General features: G+C 37.6%; 1 protein-coding gene across 18 annotated transcripts in view; it reads left to right on the forward strand.

The window, feature by feature from the left end:
* DLG1 (discs large MAGUK scaffold protein 1) overlaps nucleotides 1-24,827 on the forward strand; it is a 157,707-nt gene that overhangs the window by 69,111 nt on the left and 63,769 nt on the right. The gene's annotated exons all lie outside the window — the stretch shown is intronic.

The following is a 24,827-nucleotide window of genomic DNA, read 5'->3' on the forward strand; positions in this document are numbered from 1 at the left end:
CTGCTTCCATTATTGTATTTTCCAGAGCTCTGTATGATTTTTAGCATTAAAGCATGAAAATGGAAGCACTTTAATGAGATCTGATTTTTTTAAAAGTTATTTTACAAGTGGTGAGCCTTCAACAAGTTTAAATATGAGTTATTTTAATGAAATACTGAAAAATGTAGTTTGCATTCTACTGCCTAGCCTTGGAGGGGAATAATGTAGTTAAGAAATACCAATTTCATAACTGTAGTAAGATGACAGTTCAAATAAAGACCATGCACTTCCTGGTTAAGGAATTGTATTTAAAGGATTACATAATTTAAAGTCTTAATTATATGTAGCACAACAAATTCTAGCCTGTAACCATTTTCTGGGGGGTTTTGGCTGCTAATAATCCATAAATAAGGTGAGGAATACCTTCCTTATATACAGAATATATATTTCATATTGCAGTCTGTAAGAAAAACATGCCATTTTTCAACTTGACAGTCAATCTGCTCTAAGTGATGTTTTTAGTAATCATTGTTGAAAGTCGGGTAAAAGGAGGCAAGCCAAATCTCAAGTCTGGGGGTTTGGGGATGAGTTCTTAAGGCTGATAATTGAGAGAAGTTTAAACTTACTGGCATTAGTAGATGAGTATGTCTTTGGACAATGCTGAGATGTCAGCATTGTTTAAAAATGTGATATTAGATTCATTTTGCTTAGCTAAATTCAGCCTTAATAAAGAGTAATTGCTTTCTTGATGTTGTATAACCTCAAGTACTCCAAGAACTTGTAAAAAAAGGAAAAATTTATTTCTCTCAGACACTGTAATATTATTAAGATATTTCATATCTGTTGGTAATTGTTTCAAAGATGTTAAACTGGCACTTCATCTGGAAGTCCGCTTGTTGCTTTTTTTTTTGCTTGTGAATTTAGAGTAAACAACAAGTAGAGGAGATCTTAGAAGGGGATTTTCATTTTCTTGTTGCAAATGTACGTCAATATTGAAGCAGGATCCTGTAGTTTCTATAATGGGTCATTATACAACTTTAAGTGATGCATTAAGCAGATATAATAGCTTTTAAGTACTGTTATTTTTGTAAAGCCAAAATATACGGTATTAGCCTTTTGAATAAATACTATGGTTGCTCTTGGTTTTTTTAATGCTTGAACAAGTAATATCGGAACACATGAAACTTGCAGTTGGATTGACTAGTCAGGACTAGAAATTGCCCAATAAATAAAATACTGAATAGCTTCTGCTTTGAGTGTGGGTTGGACCAGATAAAGGCCCTGAGATCCCTTCAAACTGAAAGTGTGTTTCTGGGAATATCCCAGTGTTTGTTCCATTTTTCTGCTATGAAAAAGATAGTTTACCTCTGTGAAAGCCTGCCAAATTTTTCTTGTAAGTCTGACAGTTCTTCCATTAAGAAGAGCTGCTTATACATGTTCATGGCCAGAAGGAGGGAAAAAAACATAAAATATTTTGAAGTGGTTTTAAAAAAACTTAATGAGCATATTCAGAAGTAATGCACTGAAAACATAAGAGCTTATTGAAGCCTCTTCCTCTGGAAAGATGCTGTACTGTCCTCCTACCTTATCCACCCATTGCAGCTGTTCTAGCCTCAGGGAGGGAAAAAGACATTTAAAGATTGCTCATTGTGGTGCAATTTTGTTTTCCAGTTCTCTTCAGTTTTTGTTCTGTGATGTAGTAGTCTGAAAATTCTTGATGACTTTTATTTGTTCATTTAAGATACATCCCCATCACTTGAATATAATCACATTTGCAGAGTCTGCATAAATAATTAGATGTGATGTACTTCTCTAACCTTGTCTGTTGAAATTCTGCTTGTGATGATGGGGTTTATATATTCCTGTTTTTGTGACATCATGATTTTTAACATATACAACATCAAACCTGTTTTTTAAAGTACTGGCATTCTGCTTCCCTTGTGAATCTGCTACATAGCACCCATTTTTAGCTGTCCCTTCATTTGCTTGGCTTTGTGGGATGGTGTGGGATGGTGGTACTTGTTTAGTTCCCTCTGTTACCAGGGAAAGGGAAAGGACTCCCGGAGACTGGGCTGCATTCTTCTGTCCTTCTCTGGGGCTTGCTACAGGTCCCCTTCTCCCCTGCAAGGTGGCAAGAGGGCTTTTGCTAAAGAAAGGACTTTGGGGTAAGGTATTTCTTGAGTAGGGTGTCTTGTAGCCTAAAGAGGCAGGGAAGAAGCTGCTGCTGGCTACGGTAGCGCTGCTTCTTGCTGTAGTTACTGCTTGGCTTATGCCCAAAAGAATGCGTGTCTGCACAAAACCCACTGAGGTGTGGAGGACTAGTCAGGAGTGAAAGGCTACTGTGAAAAGCCACAGCACCACGAAGACTAGCAATCCGTTTTCAGACATTAAAGGTGCCTAATTTACTAGCGTTGCCCCTTTTTAATGTTATCCAAAGATTCAAATCACCCAGCTATCACAGGAAAAAGGCAGCAGTGGGAACAGATGGCACAAACACAGTCAGTAAGTGGGCATTCTGACTCGTTGCTTATGTCCTGCCCTAGCCAAGGTCTCCAGGGTGCTTTGCATGGAACATGAGAGGGTTGTAGTGATTTGTAGACTTTGTATTACTTTAACAAGGAGTTCAGCGATCAGACATTGCAGTCTGTCCGTGGAGCAGCAGTACTTCCTGCTGGGTTAATACCCGTTCCATTGGCAGTGGTGAACTGCTGTGGAGGTAGCAACGCCTTCCCACCCTGCTGACCACACTGACCACTCCTTTTCGAATCCAGGGAAACTGATTTAACATGCTCAGACATTTGAGGCCTTTAATTCTACATTTCTTCCTTCTGCATTCCCTGTGATGAGTAGTTACTCATTTAGAAGAATTAGGGAATTTGATTAGAAGCAGGTCAATCAATTTTTGTCAGCAAACGTATTTATTTCTTTCATAAAAGCCAAAGTTGTGGCATATAATGGAAGATAAGGATAAAAACAAATGTACAACAAATTGATGCCATCACAAGTGTGAATAACTAAGCCATGAGCTTAGTAAATACATGGTTATGCAAATAAAAAATACTGGGTAATTTGAAGTACTAGCCCAACCAAAGATAAGCATAATACATCAACAAAGATAACTGTATCCAGGGCAGTTCTTTCCCCCAAAGTGTTTCCAGACTCTGAGAAGCACCTGTTCCTGACAGGGAACACGGCTCTTGTGTCTCGGGGCGCACTGTAACTCTCAGTGGTGTTTGGCCCATGTTGTGTTACAAATTCAGAAACTGGGATTTGTCTGAAACTCACGTGGCATTGAACTGGTTCTAACGGCAGTGCATTTAGGCTATTCTTAGCATGTAACATAGTGTAATATGCTTCTGGCATTTGATACTGAAAAATTGTTTAGCTCTTTGAATATGCTGTGCTAATTTATACTTCTATTTTTTAGGACATGTTTTAGGAAGGGGGGAGGAGGAAGAGAGAGGAGGGCAGAAACCCTCTCCTAACTCCAGTGACGCATTTCAAAAACTAATTTTAAATTTCAGAGATTATCAACTGCTGCTGTGAGTTGTTTGAGCCCAGTCATTTCTTGTCTTTCTATCTCTTCCTTTTAAGATCTTGATTATGCCAGCTATTGCGTAATGCCAAGTTCTTTACTCGCAGGATTTGTTTTATTCAATACATTTTTTGGATTTAAAGAGGTGATAACGGTAAAGAAGAAAAGAGTTACAGGAGTAACTGCAGGGAAGTTTATATGAGTACATAGAAGAACTGTTGTCATTGTTAGATTTCTAATGTAGACTTTTCCCTGAATTTAAAATGTTGCCTGGAAATCGCTGCTAATACTGTGATAAACATGTGAAAAGGCAGTTTTAAATACTATTTGCTTTGGATGATTTTAACTATAAGAAAGCACCTTCTGTAATTTAAACATGAGTTTTACTTTACTAAGTTTCCTTCTTAGTATTGATTTTTTTAGCTATGTAATAGCACACATTTGTAACAGTATGAATTTATCTTGCAAATTTTAGTTTAGCCACTGGTTGTGTGTTCCGTAAGAGGGCATTATATCAGAGATAATGGTATGAATTTATTCTGTAAGAGGAATGCATTAGTATGTGTTCTGATCAACAGACTGAGAAATAGGAAATTCTTGAGAGTTTCAACTCAAGCCTTAAGGGATTGTCTCTAACCTTTAGTTCATTTTTTAAGCAGTGGAGATGGAGACTTCTCAAGACTGTGAAGTTTGTTTGACATTTAAAAAAATTACACAGTTTAAAAAGCATATTAAAATCAATAAAGCAGAAGAATATATATCATGAATGGTGTGATGTCATGTAGGTTGTGTTAGCATCATGCTGGTTCCCTGCTGTAGCCAATTATCTCTCCTCTTAGGAAGCCAAGCACTAGGCCTGTGGAGTACTGGGGTGCGCTGCTTCCTCCCAGCCTGTGTGTGTGACTGCAGCGTTGGCATGTGCGGGGTGTCACCTCAGTTAATCACTTGCCACACGGCGGTGCTGATAAGAACTGGAGCAGTGCTGCGGTACCTGCAGGCACTGCTGGCTGCCGGAGGGGTTTAGGTTCTACTCTCAACTGTTCTCTCACAGCTGTTCTGTCTCGTTCCGAGTTGAGAACAGAACTTCTTCACATTTCTGTTCCATTGTATCTCAAGAAAATTACTTTTTCCAGAATGAGTCAGAAATCTGGTAAGCAAAACAGAAGGGGACACAGAATGTTTTGCTTTTGGACTACTACTGCTACTGCAGGGGCTTTCTGTCTACGTTGCACCCAAGACTCTGAAACTTCAGGCAAGGCAGGCTCTGGATCCCCTCTTAATCCATTGTCTTCAACTAATAACTCAGGTGGACTAACAGGGTCTTGCTGCATGAAGCCAAGTGCATGGAAGCCTGTGAAAGAGGTAGGATTCTTTAGGTGTCTTATATAACTTCGCTAATTTATTTCATATTGTGATAGTTGCCCTCTCAGTTGAGGCTTGTATTGATTGACAAAGTGTTTTGAAAGTCAAATACAGGCCAGTCTGTCTTTCACCAGCTGTCAGCTTACAAAACAGCTCTAGCATGGCTTCTGTGGTATAGCATTTCTGTTTTGCCGCCAAAGATGCTGTATATGTTTCAGTTAATACAATTATTAAGTAAATGAATGTCTGACAACCACTGGATCTGAAGTGAACACTCTTCTTCCTGTTCTTCTATTTTGGTCTACAACACTCTCATGATTAAGGATGTGCAGGATGTTCCTTTTAGTTTGAAGAAGCTAATGCAACAGAAGTGTTTTGGATGTTTTTAAAGAATGTGACTTTGTCTTTTAGAATGATCTGCATCCATATCTGAGGGCTGACATGATATCATGTGTTACCCAACTTTAAGAGATTATCATTTATACCCAGCTCAGTCTTAGTAAACTTCGTGTCCACAGCCTTTCTGGGATTTATAGTACCTCGAGGAGAGCAACAAGATAAATTGAAATCTTGATGTGCATGCTAGCTATGCAGTATGTTTTCAGAATAATTTTGTTCTCTTTCCTAGAACCTCTGTTGGTGCCAGTGCTTTCCCCTGTACTCCAAAATAGAGGAGGTACTTGTATTTGTCTTTATGAACAACAATTACTTATTAAAATTTTCAGTGAATCGTGTACGTTCTTGAGCTCTCTTGGTTGTTTTTGTTTTTTGTTCTGAAGAGCATTTTTTTCAGTTTTCTGTGTGAATGTTTGAATCATTTTATCTATCTTAGAATTTTTTTTGAATTCTCAGTAGTGGTCAGTGGTCCTACCCTGTGTGAACTGCTTAGTGTTAAGTAAACTCATAGTGCCCAATAGGTAATTTGTATTTCTCTGTTCCTTCTCTATCCTTGTCTGAGTTTCACAGTGTGATTTTTTTTTTTTTTTTAATTGTCGCATAATAACCAGTGATTCCTGTTTCATATATATTATTCTATGGTGTCTTGAGACCAATTTTCTTTATTCTACTGATACATTTTGAGACCTGCATAGCACTGTGTATTGTTGTTGCTTATGCCTTGACGCTGATTCAGCCTTCCAAATATTTCAGTGCATGGAAGCAAACACATTCTAGAGCTGTTGTAAAACGCCGGATGTTTGTATCTGTAGATGCGTTTATAAAAGATGTCTTTGCAAGGGATGAGCTCTTTTTGACTAAGCCTACCTGTTTGAGCTGTGCACGCGACTTTTGCCATCACAGGGGCATGACAGTCTGAGCGAAGAACATGTATTTCACTACTCCTCCTGGGTGTGAGTTCAAACTAATGTTTGACACGCTACTTCAAGCACAAGCATATTGTGAAGCATTTTCAGCACAGTTCATGTTTTACGTTACTTTGGCAGATCCTTAAAAGATGAAGATGTCAGGAAAATATCTGTCTTGTCTTGTGGTGCATCTCATATGCAATTGAAATGAAGTGCCCCATCCCTGTTTATTAGTATAACCACATCGTTCACACTTTGCTTATCATGTAATGGCTCTATGACAGACTGGTCCCAGTGGCTGCTTTCCTTTCTTGGGGGAGGATACTTCATCTAATGCTGTTTCTAATACACCTTCCCAAATTTCATTCAAGTGAAGATTGCATAGTTCTAGATATGATTTCAGGAATTCTTAAAGGTTTCTCCAGTAAGAAGGCAAGAGAAATCCTTCTAATCAGTTGGGACTGTTCCTGCAAAAAAAATCTGTTTACTTTTTGATATACTTAGAAAGCTGCAGTATCTTTTGAACTGTACCTTTGTTTACTTGGGATCATCACTGGCCATTTCAAGCGGTCATCTCTTGCTATTAGCTTGAGCTTTTCCAGGAACTGCTTGGACTCCGAGACAATAAGCCCAATAGTGCTTCCTGACTCTCGTGAGCTAGGTCCATTCTCTGTACCTCATTCATGTTTTACAAATGTTACCTACTGGAAGCTGCTGCTAGAGGAGATGCTAACATTGTTAAAGTGATGTTCTAATCTCCACTTGACAACATAGCTCATTCTTATCTTCTGGTGGGTAGAAACCACCCGTTCCACACTGACACGCAGTTAACAAAATCTATTACATATTTTTCTTTGGGGAGGTGGGGTAGGAGGCGACACTCGTTTCAGGGGGCTATGATCCTCTTGTCTTGCCTTTTTTTAAGGTCCTCGCATGTATCATGACCATATGGTGGTTTTATCCCTTAAAAAACTGTAAGGGATCCCAAAACTTGTGCAGTTCTATCACTTGCTTTTTGAAAGAGTTTATGTTCCCTTCCATGTACCAGGTTTTTGTGCACACACATATGCACACAAGGCTCAACATCAAGAAAGCGCTCTGAAGAACTGTGGTCAATAAGAGCAGGACTCCCTTCTGTGTCTATCTCTTAGAATTTTAAGAAAATCTTTGCCACCATCCAAAGCACTTCTGGGCTTTTTTTTCCCAGTTTGGTCTTCAGAGCGGCTCTGTGCTGCTTATTGCTATTCCATGTGACTTTGGTTGTTGGTATTGAATTTCATCTCGCTGTCTGTAACCCACTTCTCTAATATATCAGGCTTCCTCTGCAGCTTGGCTCTCTTGTGCATTTGCTGCTCTTCCAGGGTTTTTTTTTTTTTGTGTTTAGCTGCACATTAGGATTTAGTTGAGCTGACGTGTTCTCCAGACAGATTACAGACATTTATGACTCATTTTGTCTCTCTTGTAAGCTGATCTTGGCATTTATGAATTTTCAGTCCTTTGCTCCATTAAACTGTTTCCAGTGCATATTCTAGTCCTTTGCAACAGTCTCTGATGTGAAATGATACATCTAAGCAATGACTTAAATAAAAACAGATCACCTTATCTATAGTTTTTACAGATAAGAGGAAAGGATGAGGACAAAATAGTGTAGATTTTATTTTGACACTGGTAAAATAGAAATGCTTGTTCATTTCTTTTATGTCCTTGTAGTCGCCTTGAGAATATTCATTTTTTTAAGGGTTTTAAACTGTGTCTAAGTTAGTATTATTGTTTTTGGAGACTAGTATCTATGTAGTTGTGTCAGTCTTCTAATACAACTTCAGATATTTTATGGGATGCAGGTATAGTACAGAATTTTTCTTTCACCATGGAATTTTCAGTTTCTTCTGACTGCATTGTGTAGTATTTACTGGAAACTGCTGTACCGTGGGAATGTTTTGGACGAGTGTTTTAGCCTCTCCTCCTTTATTTTCTTTATCAGTGCTGCCTCATAGTGTTTATATTTGCTTATTTTAAAATGTTTCTCTAAGACTGATGCCTGTAGAAGTTAGTTGAGCAACCTGTATTATGTGCCTCCCAGGTAATAGCATTTGGTTTTCATAACAGAATAGGAAGCAGAGTAAAGATTGCTTGTGCTTCTGATGTACGGTTCTACTTCAAAGGAAGTTTAATTTAGTAAGTAAATTGTAGTTGTTTTTCTTAGATAACTGACTGTATTGCACTACACTGTGTGATGTAGCAGGTGAGAAGGGAGTCAGCTTTCCCTTTGGTGAAGAGAGGGGGAACTCTGGGTTCTGTCTGTAGTGTGTATAGTTTCCAGTCCAAAACCCTGGCCTGAAAAGGTATCCTGATAAATTGGGGGTGTTCAGAAAATGGACTATAACTGTAGATTGTGTTCAGGAAGACCTGCTTTAAAATGTAAAACTTTGGAAGATCTGCTTAGTACATCCAAAGAAAGTCAGGAGATGATTTGGTCACAGACTATAAATATATAGGGATAGATTTCGGAAACTAGAAAGCTTGTTTATTTAGTAGAAAAAGGCATCTGTATTCCAAGTCAGGGAACTTAAGATAGACAAATTTAGATAGAAAACTCAATTTTAAAGAAGGATATTAATATAATGAGCATTTCAAAAGCTTAGTGGGACATGATGCAATTGCCAAACCAGGGTAATAAATCAGTATTTCTTATGTAAAAAGCATAATGACAAATAAAGCTTGTACTTGAAAATGTCAAAATACATCACAGAATCCCTGATTCAACATTTGATATAATGACTTTAAACTGCTGTTTGGAAGCTGCAAACTGCTGGAAAACAGTTTATATTTTTAAAAACTCTTTTATTACATCTCTTTACTACTACATTTAATTTTAATTTTAACTCTATCATTGTTATTACTGTTTTTAAAAGATGAACACCATGGGGGAAAATTCTGTATACAGCTTTTTAGAATTTGAGCAAATTAAACCTCATTACATAGTAGCACTTGAGTAGTTAGATGCTAAATCAAGTGGTATTCAAATTGACTGTGAAATACTACTGATCAAGACGATGATAGTGCAGACCTAAGACTGTATTCCCAGATACGTTTGGAATGCCAAAGCAGATGCCTATCTCTGAGCAAAAAAAACCAGCCAGGGCTGTCCCGCCTTTGGGCTTGGAGTAGTTCCTATGACTCATTTTACTGTATTAAAAATAATAAGGTTCAGGTGCCAATAGACGAGAATTTAAATTAATGTGGTAAGAGGCACAGGTGATCAGTAGGAAATGACATTTATTCAGGATTTCTTAAGGAACTTGTGTTTAATATGGCTGAACTGTCTGTTATGTTGTGTGTGACCTTTTTGTTTAAACTGTCTGGGTATTCCTAGAATAAAAATTAAAAAAAAAAAAAAGGCAAATATGATGCCCTTTCTAAAAGGAGTTAAGCTGTACTCTCTGAGACTGTAGCTGATCGGGTCCAATTTCCTTATTGTACAAACTTTGAGAAATTATTTATTATTAAAAAAGAATTAACACATAGATGGCTAAACAGATATTTTGAAGATAAATCAGCATGTCTTTTAAAGGGAGAATGAGGACTTGCAGATCCTCCAGACTTTGAAAACAGAGAACACGTAGATAAAAATCTGCATGGCAACATGTGGTCATCAGAAGGTCATTATCTTAACAGAAGTCTTTGAAAATAATGGTACTTGGATCAAAGGCTGTTAAAATTAATGGTGCCATGAGATAAAAGGGAAGGATGTTTTGTAGAGCTTCAATTGATTAAAACAGGTCCCTTCAACTGGGACTGGATTCCCAGAAGGTCATATTCATGAATGATTAGAGCGGGGGTGCTGAGGGGCAGGAAGAAGCTGTGAGGCAGAGGTATGAGATTGATTATTTTTTTTATTATTATTATTTCTTTAAAATTGTTTTTATTTTCAGGTTAACTAAACTAGACGCAGAGAATAGCAGACAAAAGTGAATGGGCACAAAAATAGCTGTGACATCCATTGTACAGTAATGAATGAGGAACAGAGTTAGAAGGATAATCCTGTGGGTGTGCATATAGTGATAGGCTACAAATGAAGTATTTCTATTCCAGAAAGAGATTTTGGAGTTGTCACTGCTAGTTCTCTGAAAATGGTACCTTAGTACTCTGCAGGAGTGAAAAGGGTAGATGAAATGTCAGGTATTACTAAAGAAGTAGAGAATAACCTAGGACATACACAAGAAGTATACTCAGTGTCATCTGTATTTTGAATTTTGGGGGACGAGGGTGTGTGTGTCTGTTTCCCTTGTCTTAGGATGTAGCATAAGTAAAAAGGAAAACGGTAGTAAAGTGTTAAGAGGAATAATCTAGTTATCTATAGGGACAGTTAAGTTAAAAATAAACAAAAAACCTCTGAAGGAGAATATGATAGAGACTTACAAAATAAAAAAATGAAATTAAGGTAGTTCTCAATTAGAAATGATTTAATAGTTCTCTAATTCTAAATCTGTCACAACTGTCCTGTTCTGCTAAAATTGTGAAGGTCAATGCCACAAAATGCTGTGGAGAAGAGAAGGTTTAAAAAGAGAATAATTTCAAAATGGAGTTAAATAATCTGCAAAGGGCAGACAGATTGTGGTTCAGAAAGACCTTCCCGGTCAGGTTCTGAGATAGACATACGCCCAGTAATTTTCCCAGAAAACTAACTTCTACTTGCTCATCTATCAGGTTTTGCTGTTAGTAGCGTTCTTCACCAGTTGGGCCTTTTGCTCTCATCCAGTATGGCAGATTTTACTGTTTCTGTGGAACCGCGCTTTTTTTAATGGAGAGGGACATGAAATATTAGAATAATTTATCTGTGGCTGTAGCACATAGTGTTATTTGATGTTTCTGAATAAATTACATTAGGAAAAAGAAACCTGGATAAATTTGTAGAGGATGTTTTTGAAGCTTGGCGCTAATGTGAGTTAAATGCAGGGAATCAAATCTGAGTTTCTGGCCTTTGTGTGTCACTCAGTGATCATGATCAGCTGACCTAGAAAACTCCGTCTCCAAAGAAAATACCATCTGATGGACTCATCCCTTGAGTGATGCATCAGTCATGAGGTGATCAGAGTGGCAGGAATTAATCTTGAAAGGTATCTGGGTAACATAACCCATATAAAAGACATATTTTGTTTTCCGGTTCTTGAAATGTAAAGCAATTAAGTAGTTATCTGTTTATAGCACTTTGGTTTTGCATATCCATTAGTCCACTTTCTTCTTTTGTAGCTCTTAGTGTTAATTTTTTATTTGTTTCAGCCCTGTTTCTCTACCTGCTCATTTTTACTTGCATTACTCAAGCTTTATAAATTTTTATCCTTCAACTTTAGCAACCATAATCAGATGAAGTAGAACATACTGTAAAATATCATTTTCTACTTACGTTTTTTCTTGCTGGAAAAGAAAAATACGGGGATGTCTGCCAAGCTGGTGCCCCACTTCTAGCAACATCCAGGGGGAGGGTTAGGGAATAGTATAACCCCAGGACAAATAGGTGTGATGCTTCCTCTGAGGGCTTTCAGAGCTTTCTGCCTGTTCCAGTTTAGGGATTCCAAGAGCCGGAGATGACTTGTGTGTTTAATAATCCTGAATCCATGAATTTTCATGGACTTGGCCAGCCTTCTTGTAGTGGCAGGGATTCAACAGTGGAAGAACAGCTTCTGCTTGTTTGTAGCCTAATGAGGGGAGGAGAGTCAGGGTTATGGCACCTGTTGTGCATTTTGTTCAAAGATTTTTAATGCAAAACAGTATTGGAAACAGACTTCAAGTTGTTTTTAAAGGAAATATCCTTCTCTTGGACTGAAGAGTCAGACTCGTCTTTTCTGTTCTGTTGTTGGCCCTTTTTGGTTTTAGTTTTTTTCCTCACGCAGGCGGGGGGGATGAGGCCAGGGCTGTGGGCGCCGTGTGTGCAAGAAGCAGCTTGAGCACAGGTCTGAGAAGTGAAGACTTGAACCTCATGTGTCAAACTCAGCCTGAAACACAGAACTTCACCCATGGCCTGACCACTATTATAAAAGTGTGGCTAAAGGTACATTTAGCTCAGTATCTTGTTGTTCTGAGGACGTAAGAATGAAGAAAGTCTTTTTTGAGTAATTGTGGTAAGGAGGTAACTAAATGTAGGCCATAACCTCCTGTCTTTTTTCCTTTAAACTGTTTAGATCCGGGGGTTTTATTGATGTCTATTAGCTTCTCATTGTTCAAGAGCTTGAATCTTTAGTAGAATTGTGTTGTGGAGTGTAGAAATGAAATTGTGAAATTTTCTTTAACTAATTTGTAGTCTTGAGGGTCTGATGAATCCTGTTTTGCTTTTCCTGAATCGTAAATTCAGAAGTCAGAACCCTTCTCTTAGCCCTTTCTACAGATATGAAGAAGAATTTCATATATTTGTATCCTGAAGACTTCAAACATTTTATTTCAGATTAGGCATTTTAGGTATCTGAACTAAATGGAAATTGGAAGAAATGACTGTGTAAACTGTCAAGATTAGACCAAAAAAATCAATGGAATTGAAGTCATAACTCAAGAAAAGTTTACAATTTTTTCCTGCTTTTTCAAGCATTCTGAGAAACTTAAGCTACTTCTTGTAGCATTTATTGATAATCCACTTTTTTCAGGTCGGTATAGTTAATATTTCTTTTATCCAGAGTAAATGAAGTAAGGATGTGCCACACAGACCGTGGCTGATAAATGTTTTGGTCAGTGTGATACCAACACAAAATGCTGGCTTAATGTGATCCCAGGTTTTCCCTGGCACTGGTACAGAATAGCAACTCTCACACATGCGGAGCCATGTGTTTGTCACTGCAGCATCATCTTCCAGAGGAGGTTAGCCACCTGGTCTCAGGGCTGAACCTCATCCTCTGGCTCCTGGGTCTTTGTTCTGAGCAGGTGAGTCCTCATGGAAATTGCAGGGAACTAGGGAAATTACTTCTGCACTCATTTTGGATGTACGAGGGCTTAGTTAGCTCCACTTTAGTTCCAGTTATAGCTGACTTGGCCTCATTCCAGTTCATGAGACAGACAGGCTGGTTTTGTGTGGAACCCAGAATGACTGATTCTGGTTTCCTGCTCCGCTTGAGAGGTGAAGCAGCTTCTGTGTTAGCCAGGTACGGGTGCACCGTAGTTGTGTGTGTGCAGCATTGGTAGAAATAAATCGATCAAATCTGACTTGTGTTTCTATGGTGCAGTTAACCCAAAATCCAAATAAAATGCCCATGGATAGTTATGGACCGTAAGTCAGTTTATCTGTAAACCTTGTTTTTAAAACCACTTTGCTTTTAGTCAACGCTGTAAAATTAAAATTATACATAAATGTTTGTTTTTCCATTGGAAGGTTACATAAGGCTATATTCTTTCCTGAGTTATACTGAAAAGTGCTAGAATATTTAGAAATTGTTAGCAAACAGCATGGTAAGGAAAAAAAAAAAATCAGTCTTATTTACTTGTGAAGTGAAAGTTTGCCCAAGTAATTCTAGGCAGTAAACCTGTTATAACTTTTATAGTATTTTAATTTGCTGACAACAGTGAGTGTTTGACAATGCATAAAAGATGCCTAATTTGCTGAAACGTTGCAGGGCTCCTATGACTCATTCTAGAGCCTGGATGTGTTGTATAATGGTACTTATTTTGAGATTGTATTATAACTGCATGTTGTCATGGAAGCGAGTCTGTGGAGCTTCCAGTGTTTCCATGGTGTAAGAATGAGTAAAATCAGATGAGGCATCTAGCTAGTAATTGCATGGTAAAGATTTTAGCCTTACCTCTGAGCAATGAAAAGGCAAAGCATCTGGGTAACCATATAAAGCTATCAGAACTGTAGTGAAAGTAATAGTGTATGTTTGGGAAGAATTCAGCAGGTGTAAAGAAAGATAAAATGCTAATACCACTTATGTGTGAAGCCTTTTGTAAATGAAGTAAGGAGTGCCTTTAGTGTAAAGCCACTTCATGTGTAAATAAGGTCACTAATTTTCCAAAATTTTATGACATTTACATGCTGAAAAAGCTAATGGATTTTAATGAATGGATTGCTATAGGTGGCTTTTCTTGTGTGGTTTTCTGTTTGCTGCTCATTATTATGAGGCAAATGACTTTCTGCTCATGCTCAGTGTTTTAGGGCAAATTTGTTTATTTTTATAAAGAGTTTTTTGGACAGGTAATAATAAATTGCTCACAGAATAATATAATTGCTAATAAATAAGAAATACTCGTCTTAAAATGGAAAGCTCTAGCTTGGATTCACTGACTTCCTTCAGATCATTTCATTACCCCTTAAGTACTTTCAGGGTAATGGGGTGTTGAATCTGAATATTTCTTATGCTAAAGCAAAAATAGATTGTGCTTTAGGTAAGATGAGGTTAAAGTGCATCACTTTCATGTTTTATGAATAACGCTTCTTATAGATTTACTCAAAAAAAAAAAATCCCCAACCAAAAAAGTTTTGGAGCAGAGTAGTGGGATAGTTTAGAGAGTTAACTGACGAATTTCTGGTGTTGAGAGATCGCTTCCTACTATCAGAGCTGGATAGAGATATGTCATCTTTGCTATTTGAATGAATTATAAAGAACAATATGACCACGAGGAGGATTTAATTATTCCCTGAATAATTCAGGATTGATTGAAAATTATGTGTTTTGAGGGCTTATAAGAAGTGTACTATCTATCAAAGCATGTAAACAGTAACCAACTCTTACTGGTGTATTTTGATTTAGTAGCATTCTCAGGAGTGAACAAAGTATGTCACATCTCAGGTTCATAGCACAGCATGCCCTTTCTGATGTGAATTTCAAAACTAAAATATTGACACCCTAGACCTGCCATTATTTTTCTATAATAAAGTCTTAGAACACATTTTCCTCTTTGCCTGGTCTCTTTCTGAGGCCGAAACCCTGCTTGGGCTTCTTTGTGGACTCTTTAGCATTATAATGAAAGCTACTATTCTTAAGGCTGATGTTATTTAAATGAATCTTTTCAGGCCTTGCTTTAAGTTGCAAATTAAATGCATTAAATTCATTCTCAACGGCACTTATGAACCTAAATGAGAAGCCTTGTAATTCTGTTTTGAGCTTAGTGCTGGGTTGCTTGCTGAATACAGATGACTAACCTGCCGCATAGGGTTCAGAGCTAGACATTCGTTTAGTCTTTGAAAAACAAAAGTCACAAATTACTTCTATTAAAACTGATATTAACGTTGTGTACATTTTGTGTATTTTGGGTGTGGAATATGGCTGAGATTCATTTAAGCAATCCCTGAGAGATTCGGCAGGACAAATTAGTTTGAGGTAAGTACATCTTTACGTATGCCAGACATAACAAGTGGACAGTGGTGGTCTCCTTTGTATGAAACGTAGTCTGTGATGTTAAGTCAAGTCTCTAAGGGTCCATTTTTAGATCCTGACAGAGAGAGAAGAGGTTGGTTCTTGAGATTATTGTTCGTATTTGCATGAGGAAAGTGTTACTCGTCAACTGACCGCTGGATGCTGTGTGAGAGCCCCGGGGATGGTTTTGTAGTTCCAGGTTCCTCATTTCTGCTTTGTTAGGTGTGTCCATTTGTCTTGTACACAAAGCTCTACTTTTGCTACACAGTAGAACTTCATCCCACAAACTGCTGGACAGTCTGTCTTATCCTATATTACTGCTTACTGTTATAGCATTCTTTTTTTTTCTTCACTAAAAAATGCTTACTAGGCCTCAGCGAGTAAGAGTCTTTCTGTCACTGCCTTTGCTGCTTTACTTCTGCTTGGGTAATCATGGTGCAAATTGTTCCTTACTAGATTGTTTTTGTAGATGATTGCAATAAAGAATTGACAGTAAATAAATTGCTTATTTGTCTCTAAATCGGTTCAGATCATCGTCACCATCTGTGATTTTACTGATATTCTGCTGTCACTGCTTTTCCCTTTCAAAGCTATTTATTTATGTTTTAAGTTCAGAGTTTTAAGTTCATGTGAGTTCACTGTAAAATGCTGTGGGGTTTGAGGTGGAAACTAGGTTACAGAATCAATTTGTTGACTGAGTTGAAAAAAAAACAAAAAACAACCAACCCAAACCACCAGATATGACTAAACTGCAGGGGTTATTTAGCATGCTAGCTCTGTCTCTTAGAGTGCTTTCATAGACGTGATTTTCAAAAGCCATGTTTTACTTTGAAAGAAGTGAGATCTAAAGTAAAGTCGCAGGCCTTCAGACTAGTCCTTTTAATGTACGAGGGCTGAGTGCATAAAACTTTTCATTTCTGGGATCCAGAAAAACTTTTGTATCTTTGTTACAGTACTTACCTGAACTGATGTTACAGCTCCAAGATGGCTTGTCTGTCCCCGAAATCTCTCAGTAAAACCATCATGTACTGACCTACGCATCTTCATGTAGACACACTCTGACAGGCTTCAGGCTCAGCAGCTTCGTTTCTGTTCTGTGTGTCCAAACTCTCCTTGGAGACCTGGATAGCATCCAGGTGTAGGGTTCTGGGTATTTTTATTCCTTCGTTCTTAGGAGACCGTGGGAATCGGTCTTTGCTCTATCGTGGTAAGGTGTAGGGGAGTGTCAGAAACCCAAATCTGAAACCAAAAGGTCTTAATTCTTCTGTCAGTACGGAATGACAGGCTTAATTGTAACCACCCATGGGTTGAGGTCATCATAATCAACCTTGTTAATTACCCTAGCCAGTCTCTTTTAAGGTTTTGTTTGTGGTAAATCAATTTATTGTTGAAAACAGTATGGCGTATGCTGACTTGGATAGGAGAATCTGAACATCACCCCCACCCCCATGATGTGCACAAATGCAGTCACAAAGTTATAAGCATGAGTGGTTAGAAAGCTGAAACAGGTGCATGTATTTTAAAGAATTTGGTTTTTAGCCACTGTGTATGAAATAGTCAGATATGGTGTCTGTATTCTGTGATTCTGTGGACTAACATGCTGAGCAAGTTGGACAAGTGAGTTTGAGTTCATTGGGTGATAGCGCATATTTAAGTGCGTAAATACTTTAATAAGCAAAGTAATGGTCTGTTGATAAAGGAGAACCTTTCTTACATGAAAGAAATAATAAACCTGTAGAGAGGGAAAATCTTGAGTCATACTTGTATTAATGGTACTCTATTTATGGTGGTTCTGCTTCCCATTCTCTGTATTTGTCATATTTTACCCTCTAGACTACCTTATCAACGATGGCGGTACTCACGCCTGGGTAGGACTGAATCTTGTGTCTTTGCAGTTCTCAAAATTCAGATACATGCAGCATATTAGCATGTCTGATTGTGTTATATGCTGTTGTGAGATATGAACATTGTTTGGAATTTCAAGTCAATACTTGAATGATTGCTTATGTTCAAACAGTTCTACACATTGTTTGCTCTTGTGAAACTGGATAATTTTGTATTTGATTTCCGTGAAACTTTGTTTCGGCAGTAGGGAAATACTTGTGGTATGTTTTATTTCGAGATCCTCTTGATGCTACATTTTGTTTAAAGTCTTGGAGAAATATGCTCAGGAAAAATATGCGTGTCTTAAATTTATTGCTTAACATCTCGAGTCACTGACTGCGGTACTAAGGACCTGTCCAGGCCACAGGATGGCACTGATTTAGGGAGGATTATGGCAGAGACGGTGCATCAATGTTAGTGCTAGCTGTGTGCTCAGATTTAGATGCTCTGGGCAGTGTACAGCTACTATGGATTATGACTGAGGATGAATGGTAGTTGTGCTTTATTCTTACCACCGTTAGACCCCACTAAACAGCCTATAAATCCCTGAAGATGTGCTTAGATGAGTATTGACTCTTGTGATTTTGAGGAAGACGAATGCAAAGTTCTTAAAATGGCAGCCTTCACTAGTGAAATGTCCTGTGGCATTCTAGGATGTAGTTCAGAGAAAAGGTATAGAACTACACTGCCAGACCTTAAATTATATATCCCTAGCAAGAAAATACGCCATTTGTCTTCAGCTTTGTCACTCTGTATTGAATCAAAATTGTTTCTTCCTACCACTTTTAAAGTTTTGTTCGCTTTGGAAGATACTTTATTGCCTACTTTCAAGAAGATGTAATGAATGTGGGCCTGTTTTCATCAGTTGAGTCATTTAAACAAAAGTTGCTGATTTTGTGGTATCTGCTTGAAGGCAATGGAAGGGGTGAAATATAAAATTATTTTGGGAGGATTCTCCCAGCTGTTAGAATTGCTTTTTGAAGTGAAGTTGGTTATTGAAGCTTTGAAAAAGACCTTTGCAGTAGACAATGCTGGTCAAATATTATTACAGTTTTCCCTTTCCGTGGGTATTGTTGTTATCCAGCTATTGAGAGGGTGTTATAGAATGTGCAAAAAATGATTCTTGAAGAAACATTACTTGTAAAAATATTCCTGGCTGCAAAGAAGTATGCACTGCACATTCAATGTAGTAATTTAAAAGAATGAAATATTGATGATTCAGCTTTGTGTTAGCAACAAATTGTTCAGAGTTTGTGTGTAATATGAAAGCACAACCTGATCCTGAATCCCCTCTGGTTATGAAAAATCACTTAGCACTTGATATTAGAGTGGAGCAGTCCATGCTAGTAATTAATACGGTCTGCAGAGAACACTGGGAGTTCAGGCTTTCTGCAGTCAAAAGACGATTTGCCAAACCTGTGCAGATTTAGATACAGAACTGCTTTTTCTTGCTTTGAATTATGCAAATGTCCCACTGCTTTGCCACATCTTTTTCTACCAGTACGACTGTGAGGCAGACTCTGCCTTCCCTCAAACGTGTGAATGTACTTCAGCAGAATGATCCCTCTGACTCTCAAATGTCTGATTAATCTCTTTCCCTATCATTCATTTTGCCTTCTCTGTATTTTTTTTTCCTTTTTTTTTATTGTCTGTTTTCATTTTGTTTAAACCACCATTGTTCTAGATGAACCTTACTACGCTTTGATTATATATTGCTTTCCTCTTCGTCCCATGTTTTTTGACCAAGGTGCTATATTCACTTCCCATACTTGCATAGCACTGAATTTCAATGCAGTCTAAGCTTTTTCTCTGGAGATTGCCCTGGCACACCGTGCAGCCCTGGCCGAGTTAGGTGTTCTACCTGTTCCTCCTCTTTCTTGGCTGTATTTTGATGCTTGGACTATCGCTCTCGGAACTACAAGTACCTTCAAGTTTTTCTTTTCTTTTAATTATTGATATCTTATTGATACCGTCTCAGGGACCAAAGGCACAAGGACTTCCAGGAAAAAAAACCTGTGTCGTTATCAGTTATCTGCTACATCATCTTCATTCTTGTGCTACTGAAGTCACGTCTGAAAGCTCACTGGAGATGTGAATTCCTTTGTCTCATCTTTTGCCTTGTGTTTTCCTCTTTCTTTTTTGGAGAGTATAGGAAGCCAGACAACTGGGTTTCCAAGAACATGATATCCAGCATCTCCTCCCCTTGCCCTCATTTTCTCACTTGGCGTGCTTCAAGGCTGATTCTCTTTTTAATCAAGAGACTATTTGGTCTACGTGTTTTCAACAAAATTGGTACCTCCAGGAATAAGATGTTCTTCTTGAATCTGTATCATGTGTTTTGGGATTTATTATGTACGCAAGAGAAAAGTCTTATACCTCAAACTTCTTCCTTTTTACATGTTGGTAATTAGACAGTGTCATGCTGGGTAGAAAATAAGAGGGTACTGATACAGAAGTAAAATGTGTGGTATGACTGCAGCCTGGAAACCTCACACAGTCTTGATACCATCTCTGGAAAAAAAATGTTTGTTTGTGGTCTACAGAAGCAGCCATTTGGGACACTGTTGCCAAAAAGGATACTGATACAGAGGCTTCTACAGAAGACTGGCCTCCATCTGCATAATCCTGCAGGCTGGGGAACGTGCCTCAGAGTTGCTCAGTATTAATGAATTTGTGGAAATTTCTCGAAGGAGAAAAAGTTAGTTGTGATGTGTTTGTTTTGAACATTCATAACGTGCTTATCTTCCTCTCTCCCTTTGCCCCTCAATAACAAAATCTAGAGATTCTTGAGTTGTCCAAAACAGAACAACCGGGATGCCTCTGCCCACATGTATTAGTGGGGCACAGTCTTCCAGCTCCCTGAGTCTTCAAAGGCAGAAGATGTATCTACCACACACATGTGCAAGTCTGTGAATGTTTCTATGACCATTTCCAGCTTCCTGTCACTGGCCAGAAACCTTTCTGTCTCTGCATTTATAAATATTGCATTAATGATATGTTATGCAGCTCTTGATTACATCCATTCTGGGTAGATGAGACATGGCAGCTCTTCGTGATTAGAGGAGCATCTGTCAGTTCCTATTTATCTCTTAATATCTGTGCTATAAATAACTGGAAATGTTTGTACTTAGGTTTGTATTTCTAGGTTTTTATTCTGTGTGTAAAAATTATGCTGACTCATGTTAATTAAATATTCAGATTTGCTGTAGGAAAGTGTACAGTGGGAGGGAGAATAACCATGTTGTAATCCTATGAACTGACGAAATCTCTCCATCTTATCCAAATACAGAACAGCTGACCTAACCAAGCTTTGTTTCCTATGGGCTGGTGTCCTCCATTCTTATCATACCCAGGGCCAGATATTCAGATTCATGGCATATTCCTAGAACAGACCCGTGGGGCAAGAGGCAGATGGTGTGTGCTGTGGCTGGTCCAGAGCTGTGCAAATGCTGGTTGTGTGTCCGCTGTTGAAAAGACTTGAGCCTACTCCTTCCTTCTGTGAGGCCAGGAACAGAGGTGTGTCTATTTAGCTGGAAGCGTGTAGGAGTTGTTTTAGAGCTTTTTTTGTTTTGAGTATTGGGGTAAAAACATAATATAGAAATCATGCATTGGTTACATTAAAAACAATGAATAAAATAATAAAGAACTCAGGTTCATTTAAAGGTCTTAATTTATTTTTTTTTTTAGCTTTTAATAATAGTGTGCACCTTAAGATTGTGCACATGGAAATGTGCACATTTTCATATTTCCATATTTCACGGAAATGCAACTCTTAAGATTATTATAACAAAGTAATTCTCGTTATGGTCTGAACAAATTTGTTTTCTTTGATGGATGTTTAATGGTTGAATCTTGTAAAATGTATCTGTCCATACACAAATCATGTACTTTTATCATAAACTTCTCCAAATTCATTAGTTTTCAGCGCCCATCTAAAGTGTTCAGAAAAGCAAAGGAATTGGTGTATTTTAAAATTTTCTAGATTTAAACCCTGGAGAAGTTTCGAAGTGGTAATATATAACAAAGTTTAGGGATGGTAGGAGCTTATGGAAGAAAGAAAATAACCTTTCGTAGCTTCTTTTGAATAAAGTCAGGTGATTTTTGCCATCTATTCAATAATTTGTGCATTGCATTGATTATTTATGCCCAGCAAATTGACTGTCGTGTGGTGGTTCAATCGTGCTCTTTAAATAGAGCGAGAGAGTACACAACATGCAGTACTAGCTAAAACAGCATTTTGTGTTTCTTCCTATGACCATAATCTAGAAAGCAATCATATTTTGAATTTTCTTAGGAAGCAATATTTTTGTTTATTTTCCCTCCGTTTTTTTTTTTTTTTGGCAAAAAGGACTGTTTGTGTTGCTAGTTTCATGACTACTTACTGTCACGACTACAAGTACTGTGGTGCTACAGATGATGGTGAAATGGGAACGTTAAAGCTCACTGATTTAACAAGGAGCCCAAGAATGGAAATACGTCAAAATCTTCATATGCAGCCAAAGCAGCCTTTCCGGCAACAGCAGCGGGCACTGAGCATTCATACATCTTTTAGTTCATCCACATTGCCAGTGTCTTCCAAACACAGAGGAAAATTTATAAACCTACGTGACAGTGTAAAAAAGAGTCCTACAAAAAGCACAGCAAAAGTAAAAGCTGCTGCTAGTGGTTGGGTGTCTGATGGCTCGTGTTCTAATTGTTCTTTAGAGAAGGTATGTATTGCACTAGGTATTTATAAATGTGTGGGTTTGGTGTAAACTGTAGAAAATATGTTACTTTTTCTTCCTGTAGCTTTATCCCTGCTATTTCTAGAGACTTAATGTTACTTAATTTTCTTTTGTATTTTATCGCTTAAAATCAAAGTAGTAATAATTGAAGTTGGGGTGGCAAAGAAATACTTCAGTGTTTTCCCATTAAGATTGTTGCACTGTATACAGTGTAGGTTTTTATAGTAATTTCTTGAAAGTGAGGAAAGTCTGGTTTGTTTGATTTTTGTCCTCCAAAATATGTCTTTTAGTATATGGCAAACAGCAGCATTGTGGAATTTGATGATTCAGTTGATCTGCTTCGGGATGCGTATGGTGCTTTGATAATTTCAGATTAGTTGGTGTTTCCTCACAGGCATTGTGTGTGTTGGTTGAACATGAGAAAATGGGTCTGCTCTTCCTTTTCACAACATCTGGACTTAGATTTGGAGGCACTCCTTCTAACTGGTCACTTAAAAGTATTATCTTAGCTTTTTTAAACATACCATTAAAATTAAATGATTATTTTTGTTTAGAAATATTAGAAGGTCTATCCTTATACTTTAAAAAAGAATTGCTTGAGATTTATTGTACTGTTTTAACAGAATGGCTTTTCATGGTAGGTGTTAACACATTTATTTAGGCTGACTGACTCTGTTAGTGAGTTACTGTTTAAGTCAGTCATGCATTCCTATATATAATAGTCTATCAGACTTGTGTGCTATACTTCATATATATTCAAAACAAGGTTTTTAATTGGCCTGTTGCTGTCTTTGTAGTTTAAATACGTTTGCATTCATTTAAACTGGAATTACTAATGATTGTAGTTGGAAACATAATTATTTAAAGTCATCTTGAGGAAAAGTTTTTTGTTTTTCAGAATACTTTAGTGTATTAATTTGGAGAATTCCTAAAAGTTACTAACGTTTGTTGAAAATTCCTGGGAAGCGATACTCTGAGCTATTGGAGCCTGTTCAGCTGCTCTCACAGATACCTGTATCATATAGTAATTTTAGACTGACTATGTGCCATACTAAAATAAAATCAGCATTCTTCTATTATAGTGATGTTCCAGGTCATCTTGCAGTGATGATTAGGAATCTTTGAATTTTTTGCATTGTCCTTCCTTGTGGTAGCCTTAGTGCCTACACAGCTGCATTTCATGACATGTTTTAGTGAAGACAGTCTTACCTTCACTTGGATTTGCACATCCTTGAAAGTGGTTGCCAGTCTTGTCACCTCTCTTCTCACCCACGTTATGGTGGAGGAGACTCAACAGGACGCTTGGAGTCAGGGAGTGGCTTATAAGAGTCAGTGGATATTAAACTATCAGCACAAAGAGAAAATACAATGGCAGTAGTTGATGGCTTATTAGACTGGAACCTGAAAGAATTAAAAGATCTTGAACAATATCAGTTTAGAAATAATGGTAAAAATTGGAACTGGTTGGGAGAGTTCTTGAAGTGTTTGGGAATGAGAAGCCCAGAGAGAGAAGGGAGTTAAGAACAGAGAAAAGAAAGCAGGAAAATAAAGCTGGTATTTGGTGCAGAGTGGGATGTGGATTGTTTGGTCCATAAGGAAATGAACTCACTCTGTCGGTTATTTTGTAAAGTCAAAGGGCAGGGGAGTGTGGTCAGTATCTAAGAATAACTTCGATTTGTTTTTAACCTTCTCTTATTACAGGAGTTGTAATGGTAAAGCTGGAACTGTTATGACCTGCTGATGGTCAGCTTGTCAGCCTTAGCGTTGTGTTATGTTTTGATATGCAATATGTGTATATCTGAAATTTTGGTTAACAGGATTTTTTTTACTGCATGCATACATGGGAAGCTGCTTACTTTGGAACAAAGCAGACTTGAAGGGGTGGCTTATTTTTTGCATATGTAGGGCTGAGTGATCACTCAAGCTATTAAATTTAATCTGTCCTCTAAAGGTTGCATCATTCTTCCAGTAACTGGAGGTTTTTTGCATTTCCCGCATCCTTTGCAAAATGTATATTACCATTTTTCTCGACCAATTTCGATTCTTCCCCACCCCCGTTTTTAACACTTAAAAGATTGTGCTGTTGTCCATACATGTAAGGATGTTTAAATGACATTATTAATAAATCTTTCAAGTTATCAAAGGTACCTTGTTCTTAAATCAATAACTGCAACATTTTTCACCAGCTGTTCATTTTGGGTAGATTGACTTTGAGCTGAAAAAAATCTGTAGAAATACCATATGTACATTTAATAAGGGTTGCTACTCTTAGGCTGCTCCAAGTTTCTTTAATATTTGCTTTTAATCTTTAATATGGTGTGTGCTACTGGTGTATGTCAGTGTTTTAATATATCTCAAACTTTAAAAATACGTTTAATACTTTTATCTTCTGGGCTTTTGGTTCATTTTCGGGATTTAGTATTTTGAATTATGCTTCGTTATATTTAAAGATTACAAGAATGTCTTGGAACAAATAAGTTGCAAGAGCTTTGATCCGCTGTTCAGCTTGTAATTTTGATGATATTTGCCAGTAGTTTATGTTGCTGACAGCTTGTTGACAACCAGTATGTTAACATCTCAAAATGATTTGAGTCAATGTTTTGCTCAAAATGCTATTTGTAATCTTGTTCCTTTGCAGCTCAAGTGTCAGTAGCTTTCCTGGTTATTATTTTTATGAAAATTCCTAACACCAAAATTCTGCTTT

Source organism: Numenius arquata, chromosome 9 (genome assembly GCF_964106895.1).
Source record: "Numenius arquata chromosome 9, bNumArq3.hap1.1, whole genome shotgun sequence".
Taxonomy (NCBI): Eukaryota; Metazoa; Chordata; class Aves; order Charadriiformes; family Scolopacidae; genus Numenius; species Numenius arquata.